The following is a 22528-nucleotide window of genomic DNA, read 5'->3' as shown; positions in this document are numbered from 1 at the left end:
TATAGCACTCTCCCTCGATACTAGCGCACAAATACATGTATTTGGTGACTTCAATGTCCACCACAGTAACTGGCTAGGATTCTCTAATCACACAGACGTAGCTGGTAGTGCAACACATAGCTTCTCTATATCCCATTCCCTATCTCAGTTGGTTACATTTCCAACACGTTTCCCAGACCAGCAAGATCAACATGCCTCACTTCTAGATCTCTTTCTGACAACGGTTCCCAATGACTGTACAACAAATGCCCACATCCCACTCGAGAATGCTGATCACGCTGTGATAATGGTAGAAATCAGCCTAAATTCTCGCCCTAAAACTGAAGACCCACTACTCAAAACAACGAGGTATTACAAAAAGGCTGATTGGGAAGCCATCAGGGAGCTCATCAGAGATGCCCCATGGCAAAATATCTTTACTCTTCCAGCGGAACAGTGTGGAAATGAGACCACTGAATGGTTCAAAACTGCTATTGAAGCACATGTTCCTGCACGGAAATTCTATAGCAAGCCCCACTCTCCCCAATGGTTTACTTCTGCTTGTGCAGCTGCCATTTGTCAAAGGCAGCATGCGTTCCGCAGATTCAACCGACATAAGTCCAGTTCAAATAAACAGAAGTTTATAGAAGCTAGAAATAATTGTAAGAGAGTGATAGAGACAGCTAAGACAGATTACTCTGAAACCACCAGAAAACGCACCGAAGCACAGAAATTAGGAACCCAGGATTTTTGGAAAATCTACAACAGCGTAGTAAATAATGGACAGTCAACTATTCCCCCACTATCAAACAATCATGAGGTTGCTTGCACGGCAACTGACAAGGCTAATCTGCTTGCCAGTCGGTTTGCCTCAAACTCCACACTGAACTCGGTACACCACTCACTCCCTGATTTTCCTCTGCGAACAGACGCCACATTAGACGATTTGAAAATCACTCCTTCTCAGGTACATGCTATTATAAAAAACCTAGACACCTCAAAAGCATGTGGACCAGATCTCATCCCGGCTGTGCTATTAAAAAAATGCTCTGCCGAGGTTGCTCCAGTTCTGTCCAAACTTTACAATAAATGCCTTAACGAATCTTGTTTTCCCGACTGCTGGAAAACCGCCTCTGTGGTACCAGTCTTCAAGAATTCTGGTGAAAGAACTGACCCACTAAATTATTGCCCCATTAGCCTCCTCCTGCTTTTCGCCAAAATATTTGAGTCCTTAGTTAATCAAGCCCTAGTCCAGCACCTAACAGCTGCTAAACTCCTAACTGATAAACAATATGGATTCAGGCAAGCCCGTTCAACAGCAGATATCTTAACTGTAGTTTCTGAACGTATATACCGTTCATTGGATAAAACAGGGGAGGGTAGAGCGGTGGCCCTTGATATATCTAAGGCTTTTGACAGGGTATGGCACGATGGTCTTCTAAGGAAAATTAGATCATATGGAATCACTGGAAGAATTCATAACGTAATTAAATCCTTCTTAAGTAATAGAAAAATCAAAGTTGTCCTCGATGGTCGTACATCCAAACAATATGACATAAATGCGGCAGTACCTCAGGGGTCTATCCTTGGACCTCTTTTATTCCTGATATTCATAAATGACCTCCCTGATAAAATTGTTTCGGAGATGGGTATATTTGCCAATAACACCACTCTCTATAACAGATATGAGGGGAAAACAAATGAACACATATCCAAGGAAATGGCAGAAACTCTAGAGGATGACCTCCAATCCGTAGTGGAATGGGGACAAAAATGGTTGGTCACATTCAATGCTGCTAAGACTAAGCTTGTTTCCTTCAATAACTACAAGAAACCTTCTCTACCACCAATAGCAATGGCCAAGAACACATTGCCTGAAAGTACTTCTTTTAAACTCCTCGGCCTAACGTTTACAGGGAATATGAACTGGAATAGATACATTGAGAGCATTGTTAAGGCCGCTGCAAGGAAGGTTGGCTCCCTCTACCGTGCTAGAAAACTACTTATGCCTGACAGTATCCTATACCTCTATAAGGCAACCATTCACCCATGTATGGAGTACTGTTGTCACATCTGGGCTGGTGCATCTGCTGCTTGTCTCTCGCTCCTGGACAGGGTTCAAAAGAGAGTCGCCAACCTGATAGGTCCTGAACTGTCATCTAGGCTTCAGCCTCTGTCCCATCGACGAGATGTTGCATCCCTCTGCCTGTTCTACAAATACTTTAATGGTGAATGCTCTGACGAACTGCAAACACTTGTACCTAATAACTACCCCCGATAAACCTGACAAGCTACTAAGTCTCATCCCTTTACAGTAGAGATCCCTAGGTGCAAGAAAGCCTTTTACTCCAATAGTTTCTTCCCCAGAACTGCGGGTCTTTGGAACTCCCTTCCGGGATTCTGCTTTCCCAACTGCAATGATATGCAGAAGTTCAAGTGTAATGTTAACAAACATCTTTCTACTCATCTCCCTTCATAATACCCCGCTAATTAAGTCCCTAATAGTAGCCCCCTGCTTCAAAGTGGCACTGTGCCTTGTTTGGGGTGAAAATTGAAAAAAAAAAGGGCTAATAGTTATCACAGATCATCTTAAAATCAACTAAAATGTGATCATACCTCTCTCAGAACAACTTAGGTATGGCAGGTAACTCTTTTCCTGATCTACATCAATGATCTCAAAAAACACATACTTAAATCATTCGTTGACATCTATGCTGATGACACGACCATCTATGGCAACACATCTAAGGCTGTAAATGACAAAGTTCTCGGATTCTCTCTCCTCTGATTTTGAGCACATGGTACACTGGGGGAAGAGGTGGTTGGTTACTTTTAATGCATCTAAAACCAAGCTTCTATCTTTACATCATCAACGCTCTGATCCCCATCTGGCATCAATTGAAATGGCTGATTCTTGTCTAGGGAAGGCTCCATGTTTTGATAAGCTTCTGGGATTGACCTTTACTCCTGACCTGAAATGGAACATGTACATTAAGTCTGTTGCCAAGATCGCTGGAAAAATGGTAGGATCCTTCTACCGCTCCAGAAGATATTTCACTAATGATGCAATTCTCTATCTATATAAAAGCCAAGTGCGTCCAAGGATGGAATACTGCTGCCATATCTGGGCAGGAGCTGCTAAAAACAGCCTATCCTACCTTGACAGAGTACAAAATAGACTTCGTGGCTTAGTGGGGGATGCCCTTTTCTCTTCCCTGCAACCTCTCTCACACAGAAGAGACATTGTGAGCCTGTCTTTGTTTTATCGTTACTTCCATGGCAAGTGCTTGTTTGAACTCCAATCCCCGGTCCCCAACCCCCTCACCAATCTTTCAATCTTTCACGATAAACACCCGTCTAGCTGAAACCACTGTCAAAAATTTTCCCCACTCTTTAACTGCGCCAAAACCAAAACGTAGATTCCATGAACAAAGTTTCTTTCTTAGAAGTGTACATCAGTGGAACTCTCTTCCATCTGCCTGTTTCCCACCCGACTACAACTGTCTTCAAGTCCAACATAAACAAATTCCTGATGAACCGCCCCCTTAAGTAAGACACTTTATCAAATCTCCAATACTAATGATTACTACGATACTATCCCATTGATTACTGTATATGCAATAATCCTTATTCCCAAGTGGCTTCCGGGCCTTGATAAGTGGTGACTTCCATGTAAAAAAACAAAAAACAAAAAAAGAAAACAACTCAAAACTTTTTAACTTTGGATGACAAGCAGTTCAAACATTTACAATTTTACGATGAAAAATAATAACATGTATGCTTATTTTAATATCAAATTTCTTAGATGTTATTTGGTTGTTGTATTTTATAGTGCATCAACCATTGTTGGGAAATTTTATGCAAAGACTTTTTGTATGTTTTTGACATAATAAATATGAATATATCTGGGTTCCCCCTCACAAAAATATGATTATCCAGGATAAGCCATAAATATGGATGATATGGCAGCCTCGGAGAAAGAAGCCTAAGGTTTAAGCATATTACCAGCTATGACTACGAACACTTGTTGATTAGGGCCATTTACCAAATTGTATTAATTGGCTACTGTAGCCAAGACCAGTCAGCTATTTCAAGCAAATATATCCTTCTTCAGATATCAGTTTTGTGTACGATTGGTTTGCAGATGTTTATGGTTTAAACATAATCTGTGCATGATAGAATTCATTTAAATTATAGAGTGGGGAGGGGGCTCATACGTACTACCACTCCATACCAGAACAGATCTGGGACAATGGTAGTTAAGGGAGTTCACACTAGTGTTGGGACGGTTAATTATAATCAAAATTATATAAAATAAAATAAAAAATAATAACAGAAAATAACAAAAAAATTAAAACATAAAATTAAAATAAAAGAAGTTTTATTTTAATTTTGTATAATTAAAAAAAATTTTTTAAATATAAAAAGAAGAACATTTTAGAATCAATACTAAAAAAAAAAAATAAGAGGAACATTTTAGAATCAGTACTAAAAAAAAAAATTTTTTTAAGCCTAATTTCCGATTCCAAAAACAATTCTTTTAATTTTGTTGTTGTTTTAAACTTAATTTTCCGTTGTTGATACCAATGATAAAATGACAAATATTTATTGATGCCAAACAACTGGTAGAACTAGAACGGACAGATCATCATAACAGATTGAGGTAAAAATGGTCTTTAAAAATGGCACGTTGACAAATGGAGACAATTGGCACAAGTGAAAAATATAGATGAAAATCTCACAATGAGTTTATCAAAATCTTGGATAAAAGATACGAATGGAAAACATTAAGTTTGTCAAATTAAAAAAAAAGAAATTATATTGAGTAAATGAGAACTCTCCGTTAAAACACTTTTTCCTCCCAATTAAATTCTACTTTTTTCAAGTGATTTTAAAATTAGAATCGATCATTGTACCAGAATCCAGAATCTGTAATTGAATCGGTAACTACATCAGAATCACGAAAAATATTAGGACTATCCCATCACTACTTCACACTCTTTCAAACTCTCAAATTGAGGTTCTACCTCTAGCTGCAATTTCATATTATTCATCACACACATTTTATTTAATCTGTAGATTGGACACCAACAAGTACTACCACACCTCCGAGTCGACCTGGAAGTAATGGTAACATCACTCAATAAATTCCAGATTCAACTAAAAAAAAAAAAAAAAACAACAAAATTTCCCAAGGTGATAATATACCAATTCCAATGCTTCTCAAACCATTGTGTGCTTACTTTTAAAATACATCTCAATTAGAGCCAAATCTCTTTATCTGGAACATTCATTTGAGGTCTGCAAACTGTCAGTAGCTGTTGGGGATCATACCCTGAAAATAGGGTGAGTGCGAAGCAATTCAGTGCAATTAATGTACCTTTGCCATCATTGCAATTAACTTATGACATGGTGCATTGTTTTAGTAAAAGCACACTTTTTCTTTTTTTGTTGCAGTTTTTTTTTTGTGATTTCTTTCTTTAAACACGAATAATGCATCAATATTATTTGCTATTGATGATTCTTCCTTTCTTTGTGTAATCAATGAACCTTGCACATCTGAAAATATGAAGGCTAAATCCTTGCTAACGGTTGCGTATTTGGCCGTTTTAAACCGTTTTTACCTGCTGCTATCCACTTAGCCAACTCTCGATTTGAGTCTAGAATGAATAGCTGCATCCATATCTCATCCATCGTTGCCAATGCAAAAAAAAAAAAAAAAAATCCTTGATTTGTTGAAAGTTATAAAAATTGCTCTGAATTGTTGATGTTTTTTATCAATTGTGAGCAAATGCTGAACCCATTTTAAACAGTTTTTTTTTCTCATTGCTAAATGTTCATGTAAAATGCTGACTACATTGTTTTCTAATATATTCAGCCTCTCTTCAATCTCACACAACTTCAATTTATAATCAACCAAAACGAGTTTGTGAACATTTTAAAGGTTTGCCAGGACAGCTGCTGAATTTAGGCAGCCTTAGTATTCAGCCTCATTTGTGTCTGTACAACTGCAATTAAAATCAGCATACCACCTCTTAATCATGGTTTCTGACAGAGCAGAGTCCAAATAACACTTATCAAGCCACTGCTTTGCTTGAACGTTATTTTTTCTCATCAATAAGCAATTCCATTATCAACACACAAAATTCAGATTTTTCCATTATTGGAAAATTGCAACAGTAAATTTATTTAAATAATTGTAATTTGTAAACTAATAAATCAATTGGGCTCAGATTCTGATAGGTGCCATTTGAAAGTACTTTATAAAAATCATATTGATTTTCATTAGAGGTGTTATCTATATTTCAGACTTGGGACTTATTAAGTGTCGTCTTAACTAATGGCTGACTTTATACTTTCCAAAGCTCATAAACTGGGGCCCTCACCACTGTATATAGTTTTATGTCACACCCAGAAGGGTTGGGAGACAGAGAAAACTTGTATAGTTGATAGGGTTGGGAAATAGAGTAGGCAGGAAAAAAAAAGAAAGTAGAATGGATGAGAAAAGATGGATTTTGTGTGGTAGAAGCATATACTTTGCAAAAGGGTGTCCGAGGTAATTTAGTGGTGTTATGTTTGAAACAAATTCGAATTAACCCATATATGGGACCCTGACAAGTCAGTGAACAAGTAAGTGATGGTAACGAAGAGGATTATTTTAATGCTACCAAATTAGGATCTCAGCAAGATGCACTTTACAAGAACTCAGCCAGAGATGTTTTCTCCTTGGCACCGAAGCAACAAAGTCTAGTTCATTTTTTAAATGTTTTTGCCCCTCTGTTCACTGCGGTATATTGCTAGTCCTATGCAATTCTAGCCGGTCCACTTTCTCAAACTTTCTTTTATCCCTTCAATAAGGGATTAATTTATTGCTAGTTGCTTGAGACACTCCTGCCGTGGAATCCTGATGTGGCTACCCAGGCATATTTTGCAAGCTAAAGTGCTCTCCCTTCAGGTCGCTGGTTCTTTAATCTCACTTTCAACCTTTGGGTCATATCTTCCCACAATGGCAAAAAATCTGAAAGAGAGATGATTTCTTAACCCGAGAGCATTGACATCAACGGCAATTCTCCAATGGGGTTGGGCAGTATAGCTCACACTTATTAAATTTAATGTAATATGATTCAGTTTTGTGACCATTCTAGGTTTTTGAGGCGATTAACAAAGAAAAAACAAATAGGGGATTTAGCAAAGGGTGTTAATATTCAACACTTTTTCCATACTGAAACTCATAACTGACATGTTTTAATGGAGATAGGAAGACATTCATTGATCAAATATGTCTTTCATGTGCCATAGTCATACTCCATGTGTCATAGTCATATGAATGGAGTATGACAAAATTAAGATTTTCAGAAAGAGAGGGAAAGGAAGGTGAAACAAGGCAAGACAAAATGTGACAGAGAAAGAGGAAGAAAAATAAAAGAAAGGAAGATAAAGCCAGAGAAAAAACAAAGAAAAAAATCAAGATGAAAGGATACAAAGATCTGACAATTTAGCTTTCTATTATATAAAGAGCAGTTATCTGTGTTTGTATATTTGTATATCCAGCTAAAAGTCAAAAACTACTAACAAAACCCCACAAAGTTTATATTTCCTCAATCGGCGTTGCCCTAGATATATATGCGCGCACACACACACACACACACACACAAAATTGAAACTTTTAGTGGATGAAATTTTTGTCCTATTATCAAAATGTGTTTTGGTCATTTTTTTTGTGGTTTAATCTGAGTTTCTTTGTATTGATTTACTAATGAAAGAACAATTAAGTTTGATAATCTACTAAGAGTCATATTAAGAGAATTTAATGTTTGTTGTATGGACATACGCGTGTGCTTTCATTTTATCGGCTGTGATCGTTCTACTCACTGTGCTGTGCTAAGGTTATTGTTTGACTCAGTCGTTCTGCATCAAAGGAATTCTCTTCTTAAGCTAAACCACATGTCGAGTTTATAAATAAATAACAGATGTTTATTTTAAAAAAATTTTTTTGGATGTTGCCAATGGCATCTGTTTACGAAAGTTGAATAGCAGACTTCCAGAATGAGATTTTTGATTGACCAAACTAAAACACATTACTCCCATTAACATAGTACTTTAGCTGAGAGCTCCAAGGGTTTACCTTGTCCGGAGAGACACATCAGCTCAACTGACCACAATACCCCAGTCTGCCTCAAACGTCCAATTCTAGCTGTCTTTGTTCTGCCCAGTGGGCTGATTCTAGCTTCCTCTTCCCATCTTATGGAATCTATTCACTCCTGGCTGATTCTGCCTATTGTTAGTGGTCAACATTCGACCAACCAGAAGTTGATTACTTGAGATATCCACTAAAGATAACAGCTAGATTGTCTCCATTCAAAGTAGTTTATCTGCAGATAATATTGGACATCACTTTTCTCAAATAGGTTGATCCCACTATGATTCCCTGCTCAATGAGATACAAATAAAATATCTCTTGGGTGGCTGGACTTTAGCCAGAGATATTTTCACTTCTCTTACCCTCATCCACACTCCAGCCAAGCATCTATCATTTGCAACGTCTCCCATTCATATGCATCACTAAAATATGCAACCCATGTTTAATTGTTGAGCTGAAGTGAAATTGTGCTTCTGTGACATTATTGTACGATTATTGCCCAAATCAAATAATTATTTAATTATTATTAGGATTAATTTTCATTTAACATGTGGTGCAATGGATAAAGGCATTGAGTTCCAGGTGAGCATTGTCTGAAGATAGCGGTTTCAGTCCTATCCAAATCACCCCAGAAGATTAGTTTGCCAAAATGTAGTGAGACAACAACTATGGAAGGCAGTAATTACTAGGAACACAGTTACAAGACCCAGCATTCCTATCCTGTCACTGTTAATCACCTGAAGAAGGCCAGAGGATGAGTTGGCCAAAACGTGGTGAAACAACAACAACTAGAGACTAGGATGACAGCCCGCAAAAGAATGAATGCACAAATTATAAAGCCTCATCTGAAAGGATTCCAAAAACAAAAAAAAAATATATATATAACACACATCTAAGAATTTTCCATTTATTTAAAGCCTTGGTTCTTGTCCAGAATTCTCTATACCAAAGAACATAAAGAAAAATATGTATGATGTACATATTCGTGACAAAATGAAAATATCATATTCCAAAAATAATGTAAATTGAAATTTATGTTGCAATGCCTGCAAATTCCCATTAATCGATTAAAAATGATTTTCTTTATAATAAAACTATTTGATCAATTTACCTGATTTTTGGAATATGTTATCATTTCTTCACATATATATGCATCATAAATTTTCCTTTATTTTTGTCTGATAATATGGGGGGGGGGGATTCTAGACGAGAAGCGAAACCTTTTTCACTACACACCATGAAAATAAGCTTCATGACCAATAACACACAAGATGCTAAATTTTCAAATTTGCAACAATCTTTGAATATTCATAATTTGGTGGCTAATTGAATTACCAAAATAAATTTGGTACCATTGTTTATGTCTTGCAAATATCTGCATGCCTTCATTAAAAGTTTTTAAATCTAATGAAAATTAAATTGTAATTTCGGATAGCGATTAATATGCAGGAAAACTAGAGTAAAAGAAAATGATTTCCTGAATCGCAATTAAATATTTTTTAGACTATTGACTCAACTGGGTTTTATGTAATAAATATGTACTATGAATTTATAATCCAATGAAAAACTACTTACCTTTATTTTCTAATTTCATTAAAAATTCCGATATTAGATGTTGCTTTTTTTCTGAAAAAAAAAAAAAAAAAAAAAGTAATGAAAATTGGATTTTTTTAATCTTTTAAACAAATTAAAAATCAACAAGTGTTAACAAAATATATTAATAACAGATTAAAATATATGAATTTTGTTTAACTATTGTGATACTTCAAAACTTGAAAGTAATTTTTAAGCCTTTAACCTATTGAATAATAAAGTCATTTTTGATATAAACTACAAAAAAAGAAATTATTTTTTTTTTTTTAAACTTTTACACCCCAAACAAGGCATATAAGGCATATTGCCACTTGGATCTAAGAGGCTACTATTTGAGATCATGTCTAACAAGGGCACTATGTAAGGAGTTGAACAACAAGGTGTTTGTTCACATTACATTTAAACTTCAGTATGTTTGTACAGTCAAGGAAGCAGGAAACAGAAGGGAAATTAATCTAGGCAGAAGTTATAAGAGTAGAAAGCTTTCCAGCATCTAGGGACCTCTCCAGTGAAGGAGTGGGATTTTGTTGCTTTTCAAGTTAGTTGGGAGTATTTACATCAAGGGGGGCACAAGTGCTATCAGTTCATTCCATTAAAGTACTTTTTAAACAGGTAAAGGGATGCAACATTGCAGCGACAGAGGTTGGAGTTTGGTCGATAGTGCGGGACCTATTAGATTTGAGACTCTCTTTTGAACCCAATCTAAGAGAGAGACTAGTGGTAGATTCATCAGTTCCGATGTGGAATCAATATTCCATGCATGGACGAATTGTGCCTTTGTAAAGAAATAGGTGATATATCTGGTGTGAACAATTTTCTAGCATGGTAGAGGGAGGACACCTTTATTTTATATACATTTAAAATTAAAGGAGAACCTTTTATTTTGTAATGAAACACTTGTCACATCAAAGAACCAAGTTTTTCTTGTGAGAAAAAAAAAAAAAAAAAAAAAAAGAGAACCCACCCTTTTTGATTAAGAATCTAGAATTGTTTTGTGATATTCCTTGGGTTTTTTTTTGTTTTCTTTTTTAGGAATTGAATACCATTTATATTAATCACACTACTATTCTCATCTTGACTGACATTCACAATGTTTCGGCCAATGTAACAGCCTAACTTCTTCAGGTAAATCTTTCCAACTTTGAGAACACAGTTTATAACATTAATCAGTGTTAGTACTCCCATAGTGTTCCTCACTGTTTGGATGATAGTCATTACTGTCTCATTAATCTTTATTCTCAAGTGGCTCTTGGCCTTCACTGACAGGTAGGGCTATCCGACTATTTAGTGATAGGATGATTCCATACAATTGTTGATTCTGATACATTTACTGATTCGATTCTTAATAAATTTCTAAAGGTTAAACTATAGAGTTGTTATTTTAACGAATTACCATAATAAAAACGCACATTAATGTGCCGATATTTTCTCAAACATAAAAAGACACTCATGGGAGGGGGTGATCTATGGATTTTATTTTTACTGATAGTTTAAAAGCAATAAGTATTTACTGTTTTAACATTACTAGCAACAGCGGAAGATTTTGTTTTAAACAAAATTAAATTAAAAAAAAAAAAAAGACAATTAAAATAATCATTTTTGGCATCAGAACATAGGCACAATATTTTCTGATTCCAATACCTACCTCGATACCCCCCCCCAAAAAAAAGTTCCTATTTTTTTTCAATTCCCGATTTCGATTAATCATCCCAACAGTACAATTATAAGTTCTAAATCTTTACCCCCTCCAACCTCCTTCGTCTCTTCCACTCAACACATTCTTTCTCTAGCTGAACACATGCACACAGCTTTCCTTTATATAATAGATTCATCGCATAATGGACCTGCATTTTCTTTCCAAATTAATACATAACACTGAAAAATCAACTCACTGATAAAACCTGGCTTAGTTGATCCCCAAAGAATGAATACTTTTTTTAAATTTTTAGATATTATTCATCCAGGGCAATGCTGATCAACAATATACTAACTTTGTGTGTGTTTGTTTTATAGTATTTAGTTGGATACATGCAACTGCCTTTTAAATATTAGATTAGCAGGGCTACCTAACGTTGGCCAGGTCTATAAAAAAAACTAAATTAGAAGATGCTAAATAGTGTTAAGTTTCTCCCCTTCTCTAGAAGAATAACTTCTTTTTTCATGTGAGAAATGAAAGGTAAAACTTAGGAGACCTTTAGAGCGCTATTGAAAACGTCTAATAAAATTAAGGATGTCTTCAGAGCGCTACTAAAACAAAGTCCACCCCCCCCTCTTTGTAGTGAAATAAGAATAGTTAAGTGATAAATTAAATCTGGAGTTAGCAAGTCTAATGTAAACAAGTTTTTGATGAGCCGTTCCATATAAGTTAACAAATTTACTGAATGTCCATTACTAACGGTTACTATATTGTCCAATTTCTACTTAACCTCTTGGCCTTGATAAGTGGTGATGCCTATGTAAAAAAAAAGAAAAAAAAGAAAAAGAAAAGAAAAGCATCTTTCAATTTGAAAAACTGCTGACTCATTTAATGGGTTGTATTAATATGTGATAACATTAAAAATCGTGTTTAATTCTTGATAACATTAAATGATATAAATGATCATTTGACCAGCAAAGAATGAATTTTCTAAATCTTAAATATTATTTTTCTTGAAAAAAATACACCTGAAGAAGGTCAGAGGTTACATCGTTCAAAATGCAGTGAATATAAAAACTAAGGTGGAAAAGGTAATCTGAATAACTCAAATTATTAATTCTCATTTAAAAGGTTGGGATATTATTGTAAACTAACAATCTCAGTTGAGCCCCACTCTCCTAAAAAGCTAACAAAAAAAATAAATAAATAATATTCTCCCTTTCTTTTTTTTTTAAATTACATATATTGAAAAGAAAAATAAACATTTTAAAATTTAAAATCAAGGATCAGTTTGGCATATAAATTTAACAAAACTGATCTCTCATATTTGGGACATTCTAGCGTTTTAGGGCAGTTAACTAATATTTTTTCTTACTGTTATGGATCATTTTATATATATATATATATATATATATATACGGAACTGATTCCCTACTCTAAATTCTAAAATATTAAAAAAAAATTTTTTTCGAAGTTTTTCGGAGTGTTTACACGTAATCGCCTAAAAAAAGTAGAATATCTTTATTTTTTTTACAGAGGGGGATCATTTGCAGAGGGTGCTTGTTTACGAATTTACAAAAGATGCACTCGAAGAAGGTCGGAAGTTATACCGGTAGAAACGTTTTAAAACCAAGAATAGAATAGTAATTAGGATAATTTAAATTACCAATCATCCATTTTAAAAATCAGAATGTAATTTGTAAAACCTCCTGTATGGTTTCGACTCTAATAAGGGGACATAACTCCAGATTGAAGGACATTTATCAATTATTTTTGCCTGTTGTATCTCTAAAGTCTACAGTAGTATCAACAAATATCACGACACCTTCTTCCTCAGTGAACATATTTTGATTGATTTTGCAACGTATCAGGTGAACAGAATGCGACTTCTTCAGACAAATTTCGACCGGAAAACATAAATCACTTTTCTTTTGTTTTAATGCAGAATATAAAAGCTATTTCTGATTGTAAAAATGTCCACTGGCTCCACTGCTACTAAAGTTAAATAATAAAGGTTTTCACAGCTCAGCTTCGATTGTTTTATTTATTTATTTTAAAAAAACTTTTTCACCTTTACGATTCACCTTGGCATGGAATAAAACGAAATACGATAAACAGCCTCCATCCGCCCAGTTTTTAATTCAACTTATTAAAAATTTTTTATTCACCTAAAACAAGGCCGATGAGAAGGACCAGATTTATAGGGAGCAGTCTAAGTGGGGAGTTTCCCAATAAAATGTTTGTTCACATTACATTTAGATGTTTGCGTGTTGGTTTTCCACAGCGGTTTTCTTCACAAAAGATGGCAGCAAAACAATCTTTAACTTTTTTTTTTTTTTTTTTTTTTTAAATCATAAACCGCGTAAAGTATAAGATTCAACTAAAGTTTATAAATTTAGAAATAAATACTGAATATTTACGTAGCGGTAGCGGACATCAGAAAAACTCGATGGGGTCCGCAGTATAAAATAGTTTTACAATAAACATTTTTCAATGAGTTATCAACTAAATAAATAAACGGGAATTAAAAAAAAATGCTATCAAAGCTTAAAAAATAAATAAACAATGAAAATAAACAAGTTAGGCTTAATTTTGAGAGCCAAAGTTTGAAATTACAAACGCACGAAATAATATTTTTAATTTCTTCCATCAACTTGGCCTCGGCCATTTTGAATAGAAAGGAAATTATGTATTATCTAAAAAAAAATAAAAAAAAAAAAAATGATGGAAACTTTATTTAAACAAATTACATTTTTATAGCTTATTGTAATTAATAAAAACACGATTGTATTGTTTTGTTGGCAACGCAAGCAAACGAGATGAGCAATGGATGGTCACACCCACCTAATCAAACTTTTAAGACTGAGAAAAAAGTTTAGAAAAATTGACGCATTTTATTTGTACAATTTATTGATTTTTTTTCGTCATTTCAATTTTTCAATCGAATAATTTGTCGAAATAATCTCCTAAATAAGCATTTTTAACTTTTTGAAAAATAAAACAAAAGAAGATTCATTAAAAAAGTTGGGTTTGTATTACTGTACACAGATTCGAAAAAGTTGTCAAAAAACAAATATATAACAAATAAATATTATCAAAGGCAAGATAAGTTACTTTTCTACCAAACAGGATACATTTTTTGTGTTTTTGTTCAATGCAACATGTTTATTCAGCTCGAAAAACATGCAGTGTTTACCGATGTATTGGAAAATTCAAAATGGCGCCCGACACTCTCTTTAACATGGTAAGTTTGGGAAAAGGTGTTATAAATAATAAACTAGACAAAATACTATTAAAAAAAACACCGAATATATGTCAACTTATGTCATGGTAACATATATTGAGCGAATTTCTAACAGTATTCTGTCTAGTTTATTATTTATAACATCTTTTCCTGAACTTACCGTGTTAAAGAGAGAGTCGGGCGCCATCTTGAATTTTCCAATACATCGGTGAACACTGTATGCTTTTCGAGCTGAATAAACATGTTACATTAAATAAAAACACGAAAAATATATCCAGTTTGGTAGAAAAATAACTGGGTTTGTATTACTGTACACATAGATTCGAAAAAGTTGTCAAAAAACAAATATATAACAAATAAATGTTATCAAAGGCAAGATAAATTACTTTTCTACCAAACTGGATATAATTTTCGTGTTTTTATTCAATTTAACATGTTTATTTAGCTCGAAAAGCATACAGTGTTTACCGATGTATTGGAAAATTAAAAATGGCGGCCGACTCTCTTTAACACGGTAAGTTCGGGAAAAGGTGTTATAAATAATAAACTAGACAAAATACTATTAAAAAAAACACCGAATATATGTCAAGTTATGTTACGGTAACATATATTGAGCAAATTTCTAACAGTATTCTGTCTAGTTTATTATTTATTACATCTTTTTCCGAACTTACCGTGTTAAAGAGAGAGTCGGCCGCCATTTTAAATTTTCCAATACATCGGTAAACACTGTATGCTTTTCGAGCTAAATAAACATGTTAAATTGAATAAAAACACGAAAATTATATCCAGTTTGGTAAAAAAGTAACTTATCTTGCCTTTGATAATATTTATTTGTTATATATTTGTTTTTTGACAACTTTTTCGAATCTATGTGTACAGTAATACAAACCCTAAAAATATTTTTTTTTATACAAAAATTTTTTTTACGACCTGCCCCAGCATAGTATAGACACCCTCAACTTCCCCATGTTAAGAACGGCTTTCGGAAAACACCCCCAACCTCGACAGCCGTTCTTAACATTGGGAGGTTGGGGATGTTTATTCCGGAAGCCGTTCATGGAGAAGTTGGGATGTTTAGACTAACGCTCTGGGTTAGGTCATAAAAAATACCCCAAAATACATTAATAAAATAATTCTTTACAAAAAGATTAAAATATATTTTAGAAATAAGTTTTTACTCAGATTATTATTTTTAATTTTGTAAGACTGAATGAGAAAAGAAGGAATCGCCAATTTAGATCAATAAAAAAAAGTTCGAGAGGAAAGTGGGGTAAGAAATGGGAAAAGTTCAACCAAAACAAGTGTTTAGTTGGAGAGACGGGGAAATAGAAATAAATAATTTTCATTAACTATAAACAACTTGGCCTTCGGGACAAGCAGCAGTGCAGCAGTGCAGCACTTCAATTTCTTGTTCTCTGTCAGTGGAGGAGAACTCCTTCACAACTGAGACAATTTTTATTTTTGTTCCTTTTCTCCACGTTAAAAAACGACCCTGGTGTCTAACTCTGTCCCGTGGGGAGGCATTGTAAATAGGAACTATAAACTCTTAACTGGAAGAGAGAGATGAGAAAGATAAGAGGGGGAGAAAGAAAGGTCCATTTTGGTTTTTATAAGGAAGGAAGTTCGAAAAGTCACAATTCACATGCCTTTTTGTCACCCCTTCCTCCCTGCTTTCTAGTTCAGGTGGAATGGTAGGGTCTTGAAACCCCCTTCGCCAAGGAACCCTAAAAGTATTTGCGGGTGGGTGACTGGTGAGGGTTTTTAATAGTTTTGTGGAAATAAAACGAAAAGAAAAAGTTATAATTCCTAAATGAATTGAAAAAAAAAAAAAAATGTTTTTTAAAATAAAAATTTGTTTTTAATGAAACGATAGCCAGTCACGACGACTTAGGTTAACAATTCCAGTGACGGACAAAACGGAAATTAAGAAAAGCAATTGCCATTAATATTTTACTTTTATTTTTTTTTTAATCTATTTCTATTAAAACCACCATTTTCTCATCTAGCAAGAAAATTTTAAATAAATCTAGTTTTTATCTGAATAATAATAAAAAAAATATCGAAAATAATTTTTTAAATTATATTTTTTGTAAAACATTTTAATATTAATTCGTAAGTCTTTTTTTTTAATTTCCAAATAGAAAATTTAAAAAAGAAATTTATTAGAAATTAAAAAAAATTCACATTAATATTTAAAAACTTAAAACAAATGTATTTCTGTTGTAACCACTATTTTCTTCTCCCAAAATGAAACTATTTAAATAACTATTTTACATGAATAAAAAAAAAAGATATATAGAAAATTAAATAAAAGATATATTTTTTTTTTTTACTTATATTTTTACAATATATTCTGAGATTAATTCGTAAGTATTATTTTATTTACAACTTGAAAAAAAAATGATAAGAATGAAAGAAGAAATGTGTTAGCTTAAAATACCTTTCAAAGAATCTACAAGTGCGTGTTTCAAAAAAGAAAAGGGGAAAAAGCTAAACAGGGTCAATGATGTCGGACGATTTCTAACCAAATAAATACGAGGTAGTGAGACAGATATTTATTGATGATTATTCGATAAGGAGAAATAAAAAAAATCAATATCTAAAAAGGTAAATCCACAAAGAAATAAACAAAATAAAAATAATCGATGTCAAATTTATTTTAAACAAAATCATTTTTTACCATTATTAAAAGACCAACAAATCGGCCGTTCCATTTTCCGTTGTAATTTTTATTCTCCTTCCTATTTTTTTTTTTTTTTTACATTACAGATTTCTTTCTTTCCTACGAATAAAATTGTGTCCGGGTCTACGTGACTTGCATATTATTTTATTTATCTACTAGTAATCGATTATTTATTAAAATAAAATTGCAATGATCTAAATTACTAAAAGGAACTTGGTACTTGTAATGAATGGGTATCCAGAGGATTTCAATACTTACATAGTCAGCCTCGAGTATCGACGGAGAATTCCGAAATCCCCCCCCTCAAAAACAAATAAATTTGAAAAAAAAAAAAAAAAAAAAAAAAAAAAAAAAAACTTCCTTTAAAAAAGAAAAAATGAGCGGCGGACCCCCCCCCCCCATATATTAGTATTCAATCAATAATAATTCGCCGAGAAAAAAAAAAAAACAAAAAAAAACGAAAGCCGTTCTTAACATGGGGAGGTTGGGGGTGTTTATTCCGAAAGCCGTTCTGGAGTTAATGTTCAAATCGTGAACGGCTTCAATCATTTCCAGGACTGATTTGGGATATTCTGTCAATACTTGCGACTGACTCTGTAAGTACTGAAATTCTTTGAATATCTTATTCATTGATTACAAATATGATGAGCGTTTAATATTAACGAATTTAATTCCTATTAAAAATGCTTAATTATGAAATTAAATCCATCAGAATGCATTTCGAGTTCTTAAACAGATATTTTAATATTTTGTAACTAGTTGCAAAATAAATTAATTACTTCGTGATTCTTCGAGGGTTGAAAGGAATTTGGAAGCATTTAAACTGTTGAATAGAAACTTATTTTTTGCTTTAAAATCGTTTAGCATATATTGGAAGTTAATTGCATTTAATAAAAAGTAAATGCTTCTACACACAATACGAACCAAAATAAACAGACTTATCGGAGTAAACCTAAAACTTAAGTTTGAGTAAAAAATAGTTTTACACTGATGATTGCTTAAGCATGAAACACTAGTGTCAGTAAGGTATAGCATTATATTACTGTCTTGAACTTCGACTTGCCACTGGTATTTAACAACGTCGCTTCAGAAGAGGTATAGGTGGAGATTGCGCAATTCTTGTCACAAAAATTCCACGCGCAGGCACCCTTAACAGTGAGTATCCATGGCATAGTCTGTCAAGACTGAAGGAGAAGCTACCATATATAGCATTAACAAACAATTCGGTTCAATTAATAATTTAATGACGAACATAATTAAATTTAACTTTCAAAATCCTATTTAAAAAATGCGTCCATTGTCCACTCTATCAGCGAGTTAATAAATAAAAATACAATTACTGTATTTTATTCGGTTCCATTCAAATGTTTACAATATTAAAATTATACCAAGTGTTGTTAATTATTTTTATATCCTAAGATTTATGATTATTTTGATTGTTTTAAAATTTACATCATGAGGTAAAAACGCATTCGGAGACCGACTATATAGATATGAAAACATTAAATGCAGTTTTGCAACATATATTTTTCTAGTTTATGAATTAAATGCAGTTTAGGGTACTCATGCAGAGAGTGATCCGTGTTGAAATAACGTTATTATTTAAAAAGCCATTCTTAACATGAGGAGGGGAGGGTGTTTTGTACCTATTCTGTACTTTAACCTTACAATTGAATGAAAAACATCATAAAACTTTAATTAAACGTGGAAATACGATTTTAAAAATAGCGCGGATCGGATCACTCTCTGCATTAGCACCCATTTTAGTCACGCCAGAGCTTTATTAATATATATATATATATATAAAAAAAAATGAACGTAGCTGTCAATATATATATATATATATATATATATATATATATATATATATATATATATATATATATATATATGAGCTACGTTCATTTTTTTTTTTAGATATTTACTTGTTAAACTATTAAAATATTTTTTTTATATTAAGATCATTGAGAAAGTGGGAAGACATGAAAAAAAATATTTATTTCGGACTATGACATGCTTTGTTATTGCCACTAAACAATATAAGTAAAAAAAGACTATAATATCTATTCACTTATCTCCTCACGAGGGCAGAGTTAGACATAAGGTCAGTGTTTGATGTGGGGACAATACAGCTCCTCCAAATAGGGTACTTTAGATTGGGACAGAAAATGTCTCAGTCTGGAAAGAGTTCTCCTTCACCGACCCAGGACAGAACAGATACTACACTTTGATCCTAATCGTAGTTCAGAAGATGGAGAAATCTTTCTTGACCGAGTGCAATTTTTTTGTCGTAAATCCAGGGTGCCCTTGGGGGAGTGGAAGCCCCCCCACTCCTTAAAAATAAGGATCGTGTAACATTGCCCTCATGGGGATACAAATAAATAGAGACAACACGATTTAAAGTGTTGACATTGATAAAGAATTTGTAAAAACAAAAAGCCCTTTTCTTTTTGCACTTCATTCAATAAGAAATTGTTGGTTGCAACTTGAAGGAAAACCCAATGGGCGTATCAACAACAATAATCTTTGAGAATTTTTGTTTTTAAAGTGGGGGTGGGGGCAAAAAGAAATAAATAAACAATAAAGAAGTTTGTTTTGTACAAATAAACATTTATAACTTTTTTCTCTGTGTGTGTGTGTGGCTTGATTATTTTCTTAAGGAATGAATCATGAACGTTTGTATGTAGCTTACTTGCCATAAATGTATTTTTATAGTACTACTTTAAGCTCTACTCACGTTTTGAGCACTGTTGAGTTTAAATAGTAAAAATATACTCAATATATTATATCACTTTAATACTCTATTCGTATATATGAAATAATTATGTATATGTGTGCCGTATTAGAAAAAAAAATATAAAAGTGCTCGATCGTAAATCATACAAGAGCTAATATATATATATATATATATATATATATATATATATATATATATATATATATATATATATATATTATATATAATGAAAAAAAAAACAAAAACAAAAAACCCTCGAAAACCAAGGTAGTTTATACTAAATAACCCAAAGAAGCTGTTTAATGTGGTTCAAATAAATTGTTACCTAAAAAAATTATCATGGTTTCAGTTTCTCCATATATATATATATATGATGTATTTCACCTACCTGATGCTTGGTTTGTTTTCTGAATTTTCGTTCTTCGACAGGAAGAAAATAAATACATAGATGGGACAATAACCCTCCCCAAACAAGTGTTGGTTGGGGGTCGAAACAATAAAAGGGGGTTAAAACGCCGGTTAGTCTACAGAGTCCGAAGCCGAAGACGGCGTGGGATCGTCAGTAGAAAGCAGGAAATAGGCTTCAAGAAAACAGGACCTCTCTTCAGAGAAAGGTTGTCAGTGGACGAAGCAAATATCAAAATAATAATAATAAATAACATTAATAATAAAAACGTGAAGAAGTGGGGGAGACGACGGAAAAAAATAAGAAATCAACACGTTTCTTTTCCTCCCAACACACTATCATTGTGATAATCTTTCTCAATGGTGTGTAGTCTACAGTGACTGTAGACGGTGCATACACATAAGGTCGACAAGGACTTTTTAAGGTGGATAGGTATGGTGGGGGAGAGAGGGGGAAGATATGTGTTGGATTTTCCCCTGAGGGGGTCAGGGTCTGTTAGAGTTGGAGGGATAAAACAAAAAAAGTTGTAGAGTGGTAGAAAGGTAGAGAGGGGGAAGGTAGGGAGAGGGGCGGGGGGCATTAATAACCAGAGATACTACTGAAGGCATATCGGAAGGAGGAGACCTTCATTTTAACTCTAGACATTGCTAGACTGTTACGCGTTCTTCTTCAGAGATTGATGAGGAAGGAAGTGAGTGTTTGAGAGAGAGAGAGAGAGAGAGAGAGAGAGAGAGAGAGAGAGAAAGAGAGAGAGGTTACAACGTATACAGAGGGTAAGAAAAGAAAGGGATAACATGGAGAGAGGGAAGAAAGAGAAGCTGATAATTTAAAAAGGAGGGGTAGTAGAATAGTTTAGAAAGGGAGAGAGAAAGAGAGAGAGAGAGAGAGAGAAACAGACAGACAAAGAGGAGTGAGGGAGATAGGAAGGGGAGAGACAGGGTATATACAGAATCAAAAGATTATAAGGAAGGGTCAGCAGAAAATGAAGATAGGCAGATAGCTTAGAGAGAAGGGGGAAGGGTTATAAACGGAATTAAAATACCAAAGAGGGGTTAATAGAAAAGAAAGAGATAAGCAAATGAGAAAGAGAGAGAGAGAGAGAGAGAGAGAGAGAGAGAGAGAGAGAGAAATGCTGAAAATAAAAAGAGTGTGCTAGTTCCAGAGTCTAAACAGTAGAAAAAAAAATCGAATAGTACATGAGGAAAAGAGGAAATAGACGTTAGTTGGAGAGAAAGAAAAAATAAATTTATACAGTGATAGAAAAAAAAACAGTGCTTCGAGACGAACTGGGTGTGTACGTCTCGAAGGAAAGAAAGAGGAAAGAAAATTAGGAAGGAAGAAGATAATACGAGGAAGTAAATGTTATTGGCGAGAAAGATCAACAATGTCATATTATATATATATATATATATATATATATATATATATATATATATATATATATATATATATAAATTACCTAGTGTACATAAATACGAAATAAATCTGTAGAGCAATAGCAATGGTATGAATAAATAGATACACAAAACTAAATCAACTCATGATCCGTTGAAACTTGTAAAAATAAAGACAATAAGAAATAATATAATAACAATGTCATCAATAGATATTATTAAATATTAAATATATATTAATGACAGGAGTAAATAAATATGAAAGAAATCAATGGAGCAGCAGTGGTACGTACACATTTGAATACACATCATCAGTTGAAACTTGGGAAAAGAAAGAAAAGGAAGAAGGCCAGGCATCAAGTTGAAGCAGTAAAGAAACGGACCAGTAGCCGCCGTCATCCACACGGGACGGAGGGGAGAGAGGAAGGAAGGGCGAGGAAGAGAGAGAATAAGATGAAGAGGGAGGAGAGAAAAAGAGAGAGTTAGGAAGAAAGAGAGAAAAAGAGAAGGGGGTGAAGAAAAGAAGGAAATGATACAACGAATAAGAAACTAGAGCGATTTAGGTTTTATTATTTTTTTTTGTGGGTGGGGGATGATATTTTTTAATACGTTCCGTTAGGACCCCTCCCCGACCACATTTCCTCTTCGGTCGCCAACCCCAGGTTTTTATAGCTGGAGCAGTAGTAAGATCATAAATAGCAATGGCCACCACC

General features: G+C 33.6%; 1 protein-coding gene across 2 annotated transcripts in view; it reads right to left on the bottom strand.

Annotated features, from left to right (window-relative positions):
- The window catches only part of LOC145292878 (uncharacterized), a 28774-nt gene extending 6538 nt beyond the window's left edge, over positions 1 to 22236 (bottom strand). The window contains exons 1-2 of one of the 2 annotated variants that reach the window (XM_080138996.1): positions 22109 to 22236; positions 9695 to 9745 (exon numbers count right to left, since the gene is read on the bottom strand). The gene's annotated coding sequence lies outside the window, so the exon portion shown is untranslated. Of the gene's footprint in view, positions 1 to 9694; positions 9746 to 20403; positions 21115 to 22108 lie in introns of those variants that run through there. The other variant, XM_080138997.1, reaches the window with a different exon arrangement.
- Positions 22237 to 22528: the final 292 nt, after the last annotated feature.

Source organism: Euprymna scolopes, chromosome 14 (genome assembly GCF_053919585.1).
Source record: "Euprymna scolopes isolate OS-2025 chromosome 14, ASM5391958v1, whole genome shotgun sequence".
Taxonomy (NCBI): domain Eukaryota; kingdom Metazoa; phylum Mollusca; class Cephalopoda; order Sepiida; family Sepiolidae; genus Euprymna; species Euprymna scolopes.
This window is presented reverse-complemented; position numbering and strand designations above follow the sequence as displayed.